Here is a 17,478-nt window from a genome sequence, read left to right as displayed (position 1 = left end):
AATAATTACTGAGGATCATTACCTTAATTTATAATATCGAATATGTTTTACATCCACCCAGATTGCGGCATTTATTTGTTCTTGCTTTGCAATTTTAGATTTTGCTTATTAATATAAAGAAAAAGAAACATAGGCAGTTTACAACCAGAGAGTCTTCAGGAATCATTTTAAAACATTTCCTTCAAAGTATGTATTAATTCCAGCGTCACATTTTGAAAGTATGTAAATTTGCAACAAAAAATTACATTATAATATATAGTAAATTGTTGCAATACTTTTTATTAAATAAAAATGTGATTAAAAAAAATTTGAAGGTTCTACTTATAGACACTGGTAATAGAAACTGACTAATAAAATAGAGCCACGTTCTACTAGCAACCAATCAGAAACCGGAAAAATATTGTATCTTTTAGAATATCTGCACATATTTTTTCGTTTCCACACGAGAAAGATCTTTGCTCTTTACCTGCAAAATTTTAAAGTCACAGACTTATATATAGATCAGCTAAAAACCGAACAATATTTTTCATCTTCACAACTCATACAGATTGATTACTCACGGGAAACTCTTTTGAAATTAAATATGATTTTTAATTAAGAAAAGATTCGTTATTTTATATATTTTTTTTACTAACATTCTTTCCTAACAAGGCATGTTGCAACTTGAACGTAAGGGGCTACAATTTGGGAGCATTTCTAGGAAAGATTAACAAAATGTCTGTTTACGTTACATTTACACTTCTGTGTATCATTACAGTCAGGGTAACGGGTAGCAGAAAGGGGACTCCAAAATCTAGCTGTTCGAGGAAAGAAGCGATTAAAGTAAAAACATTCTGGCATTTGGGAACCTCAACAGTGGACGGGTGAGAATTTGTTGCTAAGCGGGTCTGTCGAGAATATGTACATTGAGGCGGCACAGGTGTAATGAGTTCATCAGAGCCCATTAACATATTCATAAAACCGGCACAGAGATGCAACATTGCAACGATGGAACAGGAATTGGAACTTAGTTGACAAAGTTGGACCAATTAGATTTAAAACTTTTAAAACCCTATACAAGAGGAAGAGGATAGTAATAGATGCACCAGTCCAGATGTGGCAACAATACTCCATACATGGGCGTCTGAGTAGTTTTCTCGATCGATCAAGGAAACCCACCTTCTTTGCAGCAGCCTTCACAGTGTCTTTAATGTATTTGTTCCAGTTCATATTGGCCGTGAATGCTAGAAGTTTGAAGTAAGTATTCTCAGGTAGGGCGTTATTTGTCATGAATATCGATGGTTGAAGTGGCGCCTTGTAATTGTTAAAGGATAGCAGGTTAGTCTTACTGGCATTAAATGTTACCATCTATTTGTAGCCTCATTTCACTACGGTCTGGAGGTTATTTTCTAACGATTCTTCCTTGTCTTAGCTTTTATGTACATCCGTTCTTCCCTCATCCATGTTATAGAGCGTTGTATCATTAGCAAATATACTCGAACACAACATTATCAGGAAGGTCATTAACGAATATTAGGAATAATAGTGGTCTGAGGATCGACCTCAGAGGCACTCTCGCTTTAATGTTATGCTGGCTGGATGTACGTCCATCAATAACAACCTGGATGGTCCTATTTCTAACAAGGATATAGTAATATTTAGTATACATCCAGTTATACCGTACGATTTAATTTCCATTAGCAGCCCTTCGTGTCAGGCCTTGGTTATATCAAGGACTACAGCCTTTACTTCGCCCGCCTTATTTAGTACATGCTATATGAGATGGTTGTACTTATTATAAAAAAAGCAGCGAAACAATTGAAATTTAGTGTTGAACATTTCTTTTTATTCTAATTACAATTTTTACTGATTTATTCATACTTGTTTAGGTACTTTAAAATTTCTCTAATAAGGAAAATTTGATTTAATTATTTGACAGTGTTGTGTCCGAAAAAACAACAACTTACTAATAAGCTTTATATTTATTTTATGTGCATTGTAAATATTTTGATATTACTCAAAGACAGCTATTTTAATAAAATCTTTAAAATTAAAAAAAAAAAAACCTGCTATAGACTATTCAAATGGTGTTGTTTTTTTTTCATATTTCTAAACAAGAACTTAATTATTGGTGAGGACAGAGGGGATAATTCAGAATTGATACTTTTGATTTTGTGTGTGTATTATAATGAAATAAAATAGTAAAATACATTTAACTAATGAAAACATTAAACTTTGGACAGGATAATATTAGGATATGTATGCATAATTCATTTATCATTATTTCAGATAGTAACATCTAAAATAATGCTGAATAGAAAGCATCTTCTGAGTTGCTTCTCTTTTACTTGAATTTGAATAACTTCTTAGAAAGTGGCCTTTCATGTGACATAGTCTGCATATAAGCCGTAGTTGAACATTTCATAATTTAACGTTTCCCACTCTTAGCTTGCATTATTAATAATCTTTTTCGCTTTGATGGCTTTCTTATCTCTATTTACGTTTATCAGACCTTAGTAATTCGATTGACCGCCATTTTATATGATCATATCTTTATATTTCGAGGAAGTTTTGGGATTAATTTCCCAACTATTGTTGTCCCATCGAATATCTATGCGTTCTTTTATCCAATAGGTCAGTTTTTATGTTGGGCTGCAGTTTAAAATAGCATCGACAGCTATTTATGTGTAGATACAATGGACTTACTTGATATTCAAACACATATGTTTGAAGTTCTGTCCAGAATAGAGCATGCTTGTTACGTATTAAGTACCATATTCATTGGTTTGTCACGCTAAAGTTAGAATAGAATAGTTGAATCTAACATGTACTTTTGTCTGTCACATTGCAGATAGAACATATTCATTGATTGGTGACCTATATAAAGAGATACCTTTTCTTTTATTTTGTCATGAATGTCATGCAACTCGGTGCCATTTACTGGAGAAAAATTTGAAGCGTACAAATTACCCTCTCCTCTCACTTCTAGTTCGTTTTTTAAGAATCAATAAACTACAATGATCAAGGCAAAGTATTTTTCAGGATGTCTTTACTCTGATGGCGCAGCTTAGAAAAAGTTCAGTATTATGTAGTTGACATAGGAAATTGGACGATGCTCGCCTCACAGGAATAATTCAACATATTATTACCAAAATTAAGCATACACTATGATGGCGTAATGTGTGCATTTGAACGTTAAACGTACGAGTTAATGCACGTGTTCTGATAACCAGAGTCTTGGAATAAGAATATAGATGGAGATAACAGTTGGCAGCGTGTTTGTCGAAGTCTGAAAAAAGTTATGTATCTGAAATTTTAATAGGGTATTTTAGTACACGAAATTTAGATGAATTCAATTTTAATCTGATACTTTTTAATGAAATAACTTTTGAATTAAATACATTTTAACAAGCTTCTTTTTTATGTAACAATTTTGAATTTTTATACTATATTTTTCACAATGATTCACGAAATAGTTACTTGTATGTATTTTCTACTTTGGGTTGAGCACTTTGTAAATATATTTTCACCGGACACGTATTTAAGCTAGTAAGCGAAGCCCACTATTAATTTGTTTGTAAACAAGCTGATGGTTAGAGCACTGTTGGGACGGGTGGGCGTCGATTTATTTACGGCACTGATTCGTAGCTTGTTGGTGGGAGCTGCCGACTGTCAATGCGACGGTTGTAGGTTCGATCCTCTGCTGGGGAAAAGTGTATGTGTAGCCTCACTGATGTGAAACCAATTAGACACGAACAGAACAAAACACTGCAGTTTCAGGAGTAACGTTAACAGTTACATTCCGAGACGCCAGAATTAATGTCATGTTATAAAAAAAAATATTTTTTTTACTTATACCACATCCTCACTCCATATTCATTTCTGTCACCTCATAGATTTTGCTCATTTCCACTTAGATTCGGCCAACTTATGTTTAAGTAAGTCAGCAGAAATTGTTGCTTTTTTTATACAAAATACTATAGGTTTAAAACGTTCAAACGTACTTATTTCTTAAGCTAAATTCCATGGTATATTCGTTGAATAAAATTCCGGGACCTGAATCCATTTCTGATATTAAAATATAGTATTTAAATCCGATTCGAGTACCTCTATATTCATTTTTAGTGGCTATTTAAATATAAAATTCACGGAGTTTATATTCAAATAGCTACTATAAATGAATCAAAGTAATTTTCTTGAAAAAAAAGTGCATCTCAACACGTGGAAAAATGTAAATAAGTTCATTGGCTCAATAACATAATAATTTTAATGTGTATAGTATTTGGACAACACGCAAATGATTGGATCTGTCGCACACTTTATAAATAATCGCGTCCTATCGGGAGGATATACAGTACAGTACGATGAGTGTTTTTTGTGTTGAGTGTACTTCCATAGGAGAAGTAATAGCAGCCACTTCAAATTTGTTCGACCCCGAGCTTAATTAAAAATGTGCAAGGTACTCACACGTAAGTTTTTATTCAATTATAATGCAGCACTGACATCAGATTCTGAAGTTGCATTGCTGCATCTGATTAGTCGCTGTTTCGCGATATGTAGAGTTTTGTATGACCATCTGCCTAATAAAGGCAAATATTACCGGCCAAGATGAACGCAATATCCCAAATGTGAGCATTAGGACTAGACCCCCAAGCTTAATGAAGACTTCACAAACTTTAGTTCTTCAATTTCTAGACAAATTTTCCTGGACGCTGCATTTCATAAATTTAAACTAGCCATAAATCCCATGGCAAAAGAGTCTAGAACAACAAGATGGTGACCAACACTACAAATATCGCACGGGCTCTCCATTTGTTCTATATAGATAATTCTTATTAAAGATTTTTTTTTATCACGAGTTATAAATACAAAATCGATCATCTTACCAGACTATTAATTGTAACTTAATATACATCAATTATGCAGTCAATTTTAAATAAGAAAACTATAAAATAAATACGTGTTAGAAAATAGAAGCGAATAATAATTTAATTAAATAAACCTTTATCTAATAGGAAAAAACAGTTAACGAAGGTTTGTCTGACACACTCCGTGGTATGGATAAAAGGGGATGAGGGGAAAATAACTTATAAGGCCATAAAAACAAAGAAGCAGTCAGTCGCTGATTCTTTCAAAGCTTGATACCGGTTAACAATTCAGCACTCATGTTTTAGCTGTCGACATACTGTTGATCATGCTCCGAATACTCAATATTATGAAATAAATACATTTTTCAATACTTGCACATTGGTTCTTAAAATAAAAAACGTAATGGAGAACAGCAATTAACTTTGGATACATCAGCGAAAGATTGGCGTGTGTGATAGATACAGCGAGATAGAGATGGAGAAAAATAGTTATAGTATGTGCGTAAATGCGTTGAACGAGAAAGTAAAAATGTATAGAGAAAAAAATTAAATGTTATTAGTAGAAAAAAAGGAGGGTTAAATAAAAGGAATCAAATGAATAAGATGTATAGTGCATGTATGGTGTGTAATGTGATACACAGAAACAAATATATCCAAAACATGAAAGACTAGGCGAGAGGGTAAGCCGCTCGTATGTTTTGTGTGAATGTATATGTGTGAATGTATATGTGTGAATGTATATGTGTGAATGTATATGTGTGAATGCATATGTGTGAATGTATATGTGTGTGGTAAAGAAAATTATATAAAAAGATGTCGAGCGGAATAGAGAGGCCAAAAGATAAAGGAATAGAGATGTACATAAAAGAAAGTGATGAAACGTGCCAGCTAATATTTTCCCTTTTCATATAAACAAATAAAATGTGATTTATGTTGATTCAGTATTTATTTTTTCCCAACGACTTCCGTTTTTAATTCAATTTCCATAATTTGTTTTGCGGAAAAAGGAGAGAAGAGATAAATAAGAACATCAAATATTCCAGATTTTTGCGTTTTACTCTTTCCCGTTCTGAGAATTCAACGGGAAACACTGTGATGTTGATCATCATAAGAAAGTTCTATTCTAATGACGTCGTGCATCCAGAAAGAAAAAAAAGGATCTTGCTGACAACAAGCAGCACACGCATTCATCATTTCATCCCAGGCGTTATGACCAAACAAACAAAAAAAAAAAAGAAAAAAGAAAAAAAGAAGAAAAAAGAGAATTAAAATCTTACAAAATGTCTATCTATTTAAATAAATAATAAACGCATATTGTCCGCATGTATATCCATCCACTTTTCAGTCTTACCTCATCGAAATTTGACATGAAACAATAATAATCATTGCAGGCTTAGGAATGTTTATAACAAAAAAATCGTTGTTACATGATTAATTGTTATTTTAAATAATAAACAATTACGTCGGCCCCAATAAAATTAACTCTGTTTTCAAACTGTGTATATGATGTATCATCTGTTTATGTAAGTGGAAATTTGAAATTACTCGAATAAACACCATCAGTGTTTCTTGACACGCAATATTTATCCATTTTAGGCTATTCAAAAATGTCTTTTAATTACTGGATAATTGCATAATCTTTAAAGTTGATAGAAATTCCATAATAATTCCATCTGACATCTGCCACTGGTGATTAGTCGGGCTATGACAACAGCATATTCTTTTCATTGTTTTGACTTTCGAGTATATATCTGACACAGACACAAACACAGTTAACCAACCAAGAACCACGTCACTCAATATAAACACGTATGAGATATCAACAGATACACACTCGAGAGTCAAAACAATGAAAAGAATATTCTGTTGTCCTAGCCCTAGTGATTACGTGTTAACAAACGTTTTTAATATGATTACTCAGCACAAACGGGGAAATATCTATGACAGAATTTAATCCGTTCCGCTCTTTTAGTATTTCGTGTTGCTTTTCCGAAGAAGCAATCTATGGATAATAAAGTATTGCCCGTTATTCTTGTTTATTTTACATAGACATCACCACTTATCAAGACCAAGAGGCCTTTCGAGGATAAGGGTTAAAAAGTGTACAATAGAAATTGACAATATAGTAATCGTTATTAATGAAAATTTGTTAACTTATATGGAACCGCTCATCAAAAACTTGTTTACGTTAGACTTGAAGACAACCATATTGTAGTCAGCTGGAAAGCAGCCAAATGGAAGAAAATTCCATAGGCGTGCAGTTCTAAGAAAGAAGTTTTGCTCATGGAATCTACGTTTAGGTTTAGGCACAAATAAAAGTCGGGGAAATTATTGATAGTGTTTACTGCTAGACGGGTGTTTCTTGTGAAAGTTTGGCGAGGAGGGACCAGAGATTGGAGCTCAGCCGAGCACCTGTCATGAAAATAACAATAAAGCAGAGACAAACACGCAACAGCTCTTCTGTGAGAAAGAGGTTGCAGGGAAAAGAAAAGGATATCCCCTATGAGGCTACGAAGTCTATTTTGAACTCTATCAAGGCAGGATACGTACTTTCTAGCAGCTCCTGCCCAAATGTAGCAACAGTACTCCATCCTTGGACGTACCTAGCTCTTACATAGATGGAGAATTGCATCAGAAATGAGATACCTACTGAATCGATAGAAGGTTCCCACCATTTTTCCAGCGGCCTTGGCAACAGATTTAATGTGTGTGTTCCATTTAAGATCGGGAGTAAATGTCAAGCCCAGAAGCTTGTCACAACACGAGGCCTCCCCAAGACGAGAGTAATTCATTTCAGTTGATGCCAGATGGGGATCAGTGCGTTGATGATGTAAAAATAAAAGCTTGGTTCTAGCATTAAAAGTAACCAGCCACTCTTTTCCCCATTCTACCACTTGCTCAAGATCAAATGAGAGAGAATCGGAGAGAACTTAGTCGTTTACGGTCTTAGATGTGCTACCATAGATAGTCCATTTATGATAGTTGGGATAGAACACACTCTTCTGCGCAGGATTCTGTTTGCTATTTGACAAAACTGGTGGGTACCAAGCCGCAGCTCAGCTACTTTGGACTTGCCAGACTGAACATACAACTCTCTTGTGTTCTTTATTACTTTTTTTTACCGTGGTTGCTGGCAGTCCTGAAAGCGACTTTAGTCTCAGTACATCTATTATGTTGGAACCAATGAAAAAAGTGATTTCTGTGCGCAATGGCAGCAGCAGCTTCTGGAGAGAACCACGGCTGGCTGTTAAGTCTTGCTGGAATTTTTTTGAGAGTATGAAATTGTCTATACCTACAATTAAACATTCCGTCAGGTCTAATAATATAGAGGACACATCCTTTTTAAACATGGAATGCAGAGGTAGATCTGATATAAATGTACGCAAGCTATCCCAATCAGCCAAAGAGTATCGATATACTGTATGGTGGAGAGGTATATATGAGGACTTTTTTTTTATTATTTTTATCTTAACTGATACAACAGAGTGGTCGGAAGATCCAAGTGGAGACAGTACGGAAACAGAACACAGTTTAGGGCAAGTTGTGAAAAAAAGGTCTAGGAGACTTGCATACTGGTCATCAGTATCGGGCACACGGGTGGGTTCGTGAACAATCTTAGTAAAGACATAAGCAATGGAGAAATCATGACAGAACCTCCCCTCATCATCGGTCTTGTTTGAATGAGTTAACCATTCCACACTGTGAACATTGAAGTCTCCATAGACATGAATATTAGCTGAAGGATAAACAGATAGGACGTGGTAAATTTTATCAGATATGCTTTTAAAGGCAGTAACTCCGCTGTTGTGGGGGCGATAGAGAGCAAATATAAATGCAGTAGTTTAATACGTGAATAATAACGAATCTGTTACAGCAGATCAAGGGGAATTTCAATACGGAGAAAACATTCACCAAAACTATGTTGTTCGCAACGGTAATATTAACTTATATGTATTTCATTCAATGTATACACGAAGTCTAATAAATAGCAAGCATGCGGTGTCAAAAATAGTTACATACATTTAAAAATATGGAACGTGTTAAACAAGATTTACCCCCCAGCTTAAATAGCTCTACTAGAAATCATTCCAATGTTCATACCATGATATCATTTTCGTGGATTTAACTCCTTCAAATGTGTTATTACACAATAGTTGAAACCAATACACTACACAGACCAGTCATACTTTGCACGCCAGATTGAAGCAGTTTTAATAAAAATAACATATTTTAATGCGTGGTTGAAATTGATGACATGATTAGAAAGAAAATCTCCCTGGTCGATGATTTCCCAAATAACATCCTAAGATTTTTCAGCCATTTATGCTGGCGACACTACCATCTATGGCAACATATCGAAGGTCGTAAATGACAAAATCCTCTCTGATTCTCTCTTCTCTGACCTTGAGCACGTGGTGAAGAGGCGGCTCGTCAATTTTAATGCATCTAAAACCAAGCTTCCATCTTTACATCATCAACGCTCTGATCCCTTTCTAGTATCACTTGGAATGAATGCTCTCGTCTTGGGGAGACTCCATGTTTTGACAAGCTTCTCAATCTAACCTTTACTCCTGATCTGAAGTGAAACACGTACATCAAATACTTTGCAAAAGTCGCTAGAAAATGATGGGATCGTTCAACTGCTCCAGTAGATATCTCACTGCTGATGGAATTATCTACCTATGTAAGAGCCAGGTACGTCTAAAGATGGAGAACTGTATCCACATCTGGGCAGGAGCTGCTAGAAAGACTTATCCTGTCTTCACAAAGTTCAAAATAGACTTCATAGCCTAGTGAGGAATGCTCTTTTCTCTTATCTGCGATCTCTTTCAAACAGAAGCAACGTTGCGAGCCTCTCTATGTTTTATCGTATTTTCATGGCAAGTGTTCATCTAAGCTACAGTCTATGGTATCCCCTTGTCTAACTTTCACGAAAAACACTCGTCTAACTCAAACCACTATCAATAATTTCCGCCACTCTGAATCTGTGCCTAAACTTAAACGTAGATTCCACGAAGATTCCACGAAGATTCCACGAAGAAAGCTTCATTTTTAAAACTGCACACCTTTGGAACTCTCTACCGTTTGCCTGCTTTCCATCTTACTACAATTTGGTAGTTTTCAATTTCTTGATGAACCGTCCCCTTAGGTAATTCAGTTCATCAAATTTCCAATACAAACGATTATTAAGATATTATCGTATTGATTACAGTACAATCATTGACCCTTATCCTTGAGTGGCCTCCGGGCCTTGACCAGTGGTGACTCTTATGTAAAAAAGTATAAAAGGCATACATTTGACAATTTAATATTGTCGTAGTAGTAGAAATAACCCAAATTGACGAGGAATTGTTGTAAAGCGTAGGTGTTGCATTGAAATGGATGCTTTTTTCATCAAATGACAATCCAATACGAACATTAATGTGATTAAAATAATTTTAAAGCTAAAAGTGATAAGTTTATGCGTTTTTCATTAACAATCATTCCCTTTTCCCCACGATATATATATATATATATATATATATATATATATATATATATATATATATATACATACATACATATATATGACGATAAATGATACCCCATATTTACTTTTGGACTAATTGACCTTCAAAACACAGGAGTGATCTATTACATATATTCTTTTATTTTAGGAGTCCAAACTAAAATATAAAATTGTTTCTAAACATTTGTAGAAAGTTTATCAATTTACGGCCTTGTATGGCATAAGCAATTTTGTAAGTAGGTTTTCGTATATCAGCAAATACTTGCTTGTATTGTAGTATTTGGGGAATCATCAATGAAACTTTTTAAAGAGTCATTAATATTTATCTATAGGCGTGATGTTTTGAGTTATAGACTTATTGCGTTTCCTAATATCTATAGTATCAGTCATTACCTTGGGATTTATAGGGAAAGATTAACCTACTTGAAATGGCATGCCCATGTAAGAATGTTTTCATTTTATTTGACATGAAGCTGACATCCCTGTTTGAAGGAATGCGCATTGTTATACATTAGTTGACAAAGAGTAGGGAAACACATTTATATATATATATATATATATATATATATATATATATATATATATATATATATATATATATATATATATATATATATACATTATTACTACACTAAGAGTATCAATATTGTAAACATTTTAAAATACGTTTAGAAACAAAACAGGATGTAGATTATTTCTATATACGTGCATTGTTTATCTTAATAGTAAATTATATGTGTGTTATATATATATGTGTGTGTGCGTGTGCGTGTGTGTGTGTGTGTGTGTGTGTTATCTACATAAATATGTGAATTGTTTTTACTTACCTTCTTAGATTTGTAATTTCTTCAAAGATCCTTTCTAGACATATCAGAAATTGATAAGCCTGTAATTACAAAAAAGAACATGGAATAAGTACCTCCTGTAATTATATTTGACATTAAAGAATTTATGAACAAGACGAATATACAAGTCTTCACTTTATTCCTGTTTCTCTCCTTGTTATTTTGTTATTCTCGCTGTTTTTATTCCTTTTCGACGATTGTTTTCCTTTTATCTCTTATATGTTTCCGTTTCTTTCATGTTTGACTATTATCTTCTTTATTTTCATCTTCTACTCATTGTATATTGTTTTCTGCTTTTTATTGAAATTGCCAACACCAAGAAACTTGCTCCCATACTTACGAAACTGTTTAAGCGTTGCATCAAGGAGAAGTGCTTTCCAACACCCTGGAAAACCTCATCAGTATGCCCTGTATTGAAGAACTCAGGTGATAAGTCATCTCCCTCTCAGTACAGACCAATACGTCTCCTGTGTGTCATGAGTAAATTGCTGGAATCCATATTAAATAGAGAAATAGTCAACCAACTCAGCAGAAATAACCTTCTTAGTGACACACAATATGGTTTCCGTTCTGCAAGATATACCGCAGATGAGCTAACGGTTATATCTCATAGGATTAGTGAATCTCTTGACAAAGGCTTCCTTACCAGGGCAATCGCTCTTGACATATCAAAGGACTTCGACAAGGTATGGCATAAGGGTCTACTTCACAAGATCTCCAGCTACGGTATAACTGGAAATATTCTCTCTATCATTAAATCATTTCTCTCTGATAGGCTCATAAGAGTAGTGGTTGATGGACAAAAATCAGAGGCCTGCAGTATTAATGCTGGAGTCCCTCAGGGGTCCATCCTGGGCCCAACTCTCTTCCTGATCTACATCAATGACCTCCCAAAACACACGCTTAAATCATTCGTTGACATCTATGCTGATGACACGACCATCTACAGCAACACATCAAAGGCTGTAAATGACAAAGCTCTCTCTGATTCTCTCTCCTCTGAACTTGATCGAGTGGTTCAGTGGGGGAAGACGTGGCTTTTTACCTTTAATGCATTTAAAAACCAAACGCCTATCTTTACATCATCAACGCTCTGATCCCCATCTGGTATCAATTGAAATGAATGGCTCTCGTCTAGGAAAAGCCCCATGTTTTGACAAGCTTCTTGGCTTGACCTTCACTCCTGATCCGAAATGGAACACGTACATCGTCTGTTGCCAATATCGCTGGAAAGATGGTGGGATCCTTCTACCGCTCCAGAAGATAACTCACTACTGATGCAATTCTCTATATATATAAAAGCCAAGTACGTCCAAGGATGGAATACTGCTGCCATATCTGGGCAAGAGCTGCTAAAAACAGCCTATCCTGCCTTGACAGAGTACAAAATAGACTTCGTGGCTTAGTGGGGGATGCCCTTTTCTCTTCCCTGCAACCTGTCCCCCACAGAAGAGACGTTGCAAGCCTATGTTTGTTTTATCGTTATTTCCATGTCAAGTGCTCGTCTGAACTCCAATCTCTGGTCCCCCCTCGCCAATCTTTTACAAAATACACCCGTCTAGCTGAATCCACTGTCAAAAACTTTCCCCACTCTTTATCTGTGCCTAAATCAAAACGTAGATCCCATGAACAAAGCTTCTTTCTTAGAACTGCACGCCTGTGGAACTCCGTTCCGTCTGCCTGCTTCCCTCCTGACTACAACTTGGATGTATTCAAGTCCAACGTAAACAAATTCCTGATGAATGGCCCCCTTAAGTAGACACTTAAATATCCACACTAACGTACTGTACTTACAATAACCCTTATCCCTGAGTGGCTTCCGGGCCTTGATAAATGGTGATCACCTTGTAAAAAAACAAAAAAACGCATATCTACTATATCTGCCATATAAACTAAAACGAGAAAACGATTTCAATACATGTAAGAATCTGCGGAGTAGTGGATAAAGTACTTGGTAAACTTCATCGAGAGTTTTCTCGGTGTTGAATGTTAATCCTCAGTGCCAGCAATACTGAAAATGAAATTGTGAATTACTTCTGAATTCTAACCAATCATAGTTGTTGTCAGGACGAAAGCTTACGTGGATTTAAATAAAAAGTTCTGTTCGAAATCCAGTGCAGATTCTCGAGTTTTATAGAAAGACTTTCAAGTTGGACAAGATACAGCTAAATAAGTCCGAGGTTATATCGACCGAAGCGTTGTGAAATGAGAACAGTAGATCGAAGAATCACAATAATACAAGATTAATTTTTATTAATCTACATAATTTTGAAATTCAAATGATTTCGTAACGGGTGTTGTAACCCAACATCCGGTTTACGACTTCCGGTTGCGTATGCGTACATAAACAAATAATCAACGCGACAATAAAATGTATTGTTTTACTATGTCCTTTTTCGGCGTCCCAATTGTTTTTTTTTTCGCGTTTAAATTATCCAAATAAACAATTGTTAATACTTTTTGCATTTTTTTTACATCGTTCACTTCCGTATTACGTTTATGTTATTTTAACGCAATTTTCTTACAAATAAATCTACCCGTTAACAAACATATGAGCATTTTACAACGGCGATTTACCCATCGCCTTCATTTTTTAAATTTATTCTCCATTTATTATACACCTTTCTTAAAAAATATTCATACATTTTCTTCTACACTACCACCATAAATAAATAATCCCGAAAATATGTTTTTTAATTTGCGTTATAAATAAATAATGCGACAATAAAACATAGTTTTACTGTGTACGTTTCAGCGTCCCAACTTTTTTCGCGTTTAAATTAAAAGATATATCAAATTTCGAATTTAACTTTAAGTATTATGGTATCTGTTGGTACACATTTATCTAGATGGCATCATTATAGCGAGCAAAAGCAGGAAGGGGCACGCAAATCATATCAGTCGAATACAAATTTATGGGTTTAAGGTCAAAGAGGATGAGTGTGATTTCTTCTTACAAAGAGAAACAAAATAAAACAAAAATCAATAACCCAAGTCATATCATTAATAAAGATGTCAGACGCCCAGATCCGAACAGAGCGAACGCTATTAGAGAAATGCCGGTACCGAAAACATAGCATAACTACAAAGCTTTTTAGGATTGGCAAATTTTATTTATTATGTATTATTTTTAGGATTGTCAAATTATTATTTATTATTTATCATTTATTATTTTTAGGATTGACAATTTATTATTTATTATTTTTTTATTTTTAGGATTGGCAAATTATTATTTATTATTTATTATTTATTATATTTAGGATTGGCAAATTATTATTTATTATTCTTAGGATTCGCTAATTATTATTAATTATTTATTATTTATTATTTTTAGTATTGGCAAATTATTATTTATTATTTATTCTTTATTATTTTTAGGATTGGCAAATTATTATTTATTATTTATTATTTATCATTATTAGTATTGGCAAATTACTATTTATTATTTATTATTTTTTATGTTGTATTTTAAGGATTGGCAAATTATTAGTTATTATTTTTTATTTTAAGGATTGGCAAAATTATATTTATTAAATATTATTTTTACGATTGGAAATTTATTATTTATTATGTATTATTTTTTAGATTGGCAAATTATTATTTATAATTTATAATTTTTAGGATTGGCAAATTATTATTTATTATTCTTAGGATTCGCTAATTATTATTAATTATTTATTATTTATTATTTTTAGTATTGGCAAATTATTATTTATTATTTATTCTTTATTATTTTTAGTATTGGCAAATTACTATTTATTATTTATTATTTTTTATGTTGTATTTTAAGGATTGGCAAATTATTAGTTATTATTTTTTATTTTAAGGATTGGCAAAATTATATTTATTAAATATTATTTTTACGATTGGAAATTTATTATTTATTATGTATTATTTTTTAGATTGGCAAATTATTATTTATAATTTATAATTTTTAGGATTGGCAAATTATTATTTATTATTCTTAGGATTCGCTAATTATTATTAATTATTTATTATTTATTATTTTTAGTATTGGCAAATTACTATTTATTATTTATTATTTTTTATGTTGTATTTTTAGGATTGGCAAATTATTAGTTATTATTTTTTATTATAAAGATTGGCAAAATTATATTTATTAAATATTATTTTTACGATTGGAAATTTATTATTTATTATGTATTATTTTTTAGATTGGCAAATTATTATTTATAATTTATAATTTTTAGGATTGGCAAATTATTATTTATTATTTATCATTTTTAGGATTGGCAAATTATTATATATATTTTTTTTTATTTTTAAGATTGGAAAATTATTATTTATTATTTATAATTTTTAGGATTGGCAACTTATTAGTTATCATTTTTTTATTTTCAGGATTGGCAAATTATTATTAATTATTTATTATTTTTAGGATTGGCACATTATTATTTATTATTTATTACTTTTAGAATTGGAATATTATTATTTATTATTCATCATTTTTAGGATTGGCAAATTATTATTTATAATTTATTATGTTTAGGATTGCCAAATTATTATTTTTAAGTTATTATTTTAAGGATTGGCAAATGATAATTTATTATTTATTATTTTTAGGATTGGCATATTATTATTTATTATTCATTATTTTTTTATTTTTAGGATTGGCAAATTATTATTTATGATTTAGTATTTAGTATTTTTAGGATTGGCAAATTATTATTTATGATTTAGTGTTTAGTATTTTTAGGATTGGCAAATTATTATTTATTAATCTTTATTTTTAGGATTGGCAAATCATTATTAATTATTTATTATTAATCATTTTTAGGATCGGACATTTACAATTTATTATTTATTATTTTTAGGATTGGCAAATTATGATTAATTATTTTTAGTATTGACAACTTATTATGTTTATTTTATTATTTTAAGGATTGGCAAATTATTATTTACTAGTTATTATTTATAAGTTTTAGGATCGGCAAATTATTATTTATTAATTATTATTTTCAGGATTGACAAATAATTATTTATTATTTATTATTTGTTTTATTTTTAGGATTGGCAAATTATTATTTATTATTTATTATTTGTAGGATTGGCAAATTATTAGTTATTATTTTTTATTTTTAGGATTGGCAAATCATTATTTATTATTTATTATTTTTATGATTGTCAAATTATTATGCATTATTTATTATTTATTATTTCTAGGATTGGCAAATTATTATTTATTATTTATTATTCATTATTTTAAGGATTGGCAAATTATTATTCATCATTTTTATGATTGGCAAATTATTATTTATTATTTATTATTTTTTTAATTTTTAGGATTGGGCAATTATAATTTATTATTTATTATTTTAAGGATTGGCAAAGTATTATTCATTGTTAATTATTTATTAGTTATTATTTTTATTATTTGCAAATTATTAGTTATTATATTTTTATTTTTAGTGTTGGCAAATTATTATTTATTATTTTTCGGATTGGCAAATAATTGTTAATTATTTATTATTTTTTTTTTATTTTTAGATTGGCAAATTATTATTTATTATTTATTATTTTTAGAATTGGCAAATTATTATTTATTATTTTTCGGATTGACAAATAATTGTTTATTATTTATTATTTATTTTTTTTATTTTTAAGATTGGCAAATTATTATTTATTATTTATTATTTTTAGAATTGGCAAATTATTATTTATTATTCATCATTTTTAGGATTAGCAAATTATTATTTATTATTTTTAGGATTGGCAATCTATTATTGATTATTTATTATTTTTAGGGTTGCCAAATTATTATATATTCTTTATTATTAATTAGTTTTATGATTGGCAAATTATTATTTATTATTTATTAATTTTAAGATTGTCAAATTATTATGTATTATTTTTTTTTTTTTTAGGATTAGCAAATTATCATTTATTTTTTATTATTTTTTCTTTTTTTTAGGATTGGCAACTTATTATTTATTATGTATTATTTATCTTTTATTATTTTTAGGATGGGTAAATTATTAATTATTATTTGTTTATTTTTACGAATGGCAAATTATCATTTATTATGTATTATTTTTAGGATTGTCAAATTATTATACATTATATATTATTTATTATATTTAGGTTTGGCAAATTATTATTATTATGTATTATGTATTATTCATTATTTTTAGGATTGCGAAATTATTATTTATTATTTTTAGGATTGTCAAATTATGATTTTTAATGTATTTTTTTACGATTGGCGAATTATTTTTTATTATTTATTATTTTGTATTTTTAGGATTGGGCAATTATT

The 17,478-nt window shown here is 31.1% G+C and overlaps 1 protein-coding gene across 1 annotated transcript in view; it reads right to left on the bottom strand.

Moving 5' to 3' along the window:
- The window catches only part of LOC145249678 (dexamethasone-induced Ras-related protein 1-like), a 1,077,461-nt gene that overhangs the window by 750,489 nt on the left and 309,494 nt on the right, over window positions 1-17,478 (bottom strand). Inside the window, exon 2 of the mRNA XM_080111468.1 lies at window positions 11,184-11,242. The gene's annotated coding sequence lies outside the window, so the exon portion shown is untranslated. The remainder of the gene's footprint in view (window positions 1-11,183; window positions 11,243-17,478) is intronic.

This window comes from Euprymna scolopes, chromosome 28 (genome assembly GCF_053919585.1).
Source record: "Euprymna scolopes isolate OS-2025 chromosome 28, ASM5391958v1, whole genome shotgun sequence".
NCBI classification, from domain to species: Eukaryota; Metazoa; Mollusca; class Cephalopoda; order Sepiida; family Sepiolidae; genus Euprymna; species Euprymna scolopes.
This window is presented reverse-complemented; position numbering and strand designations above follow the sequence as displayed.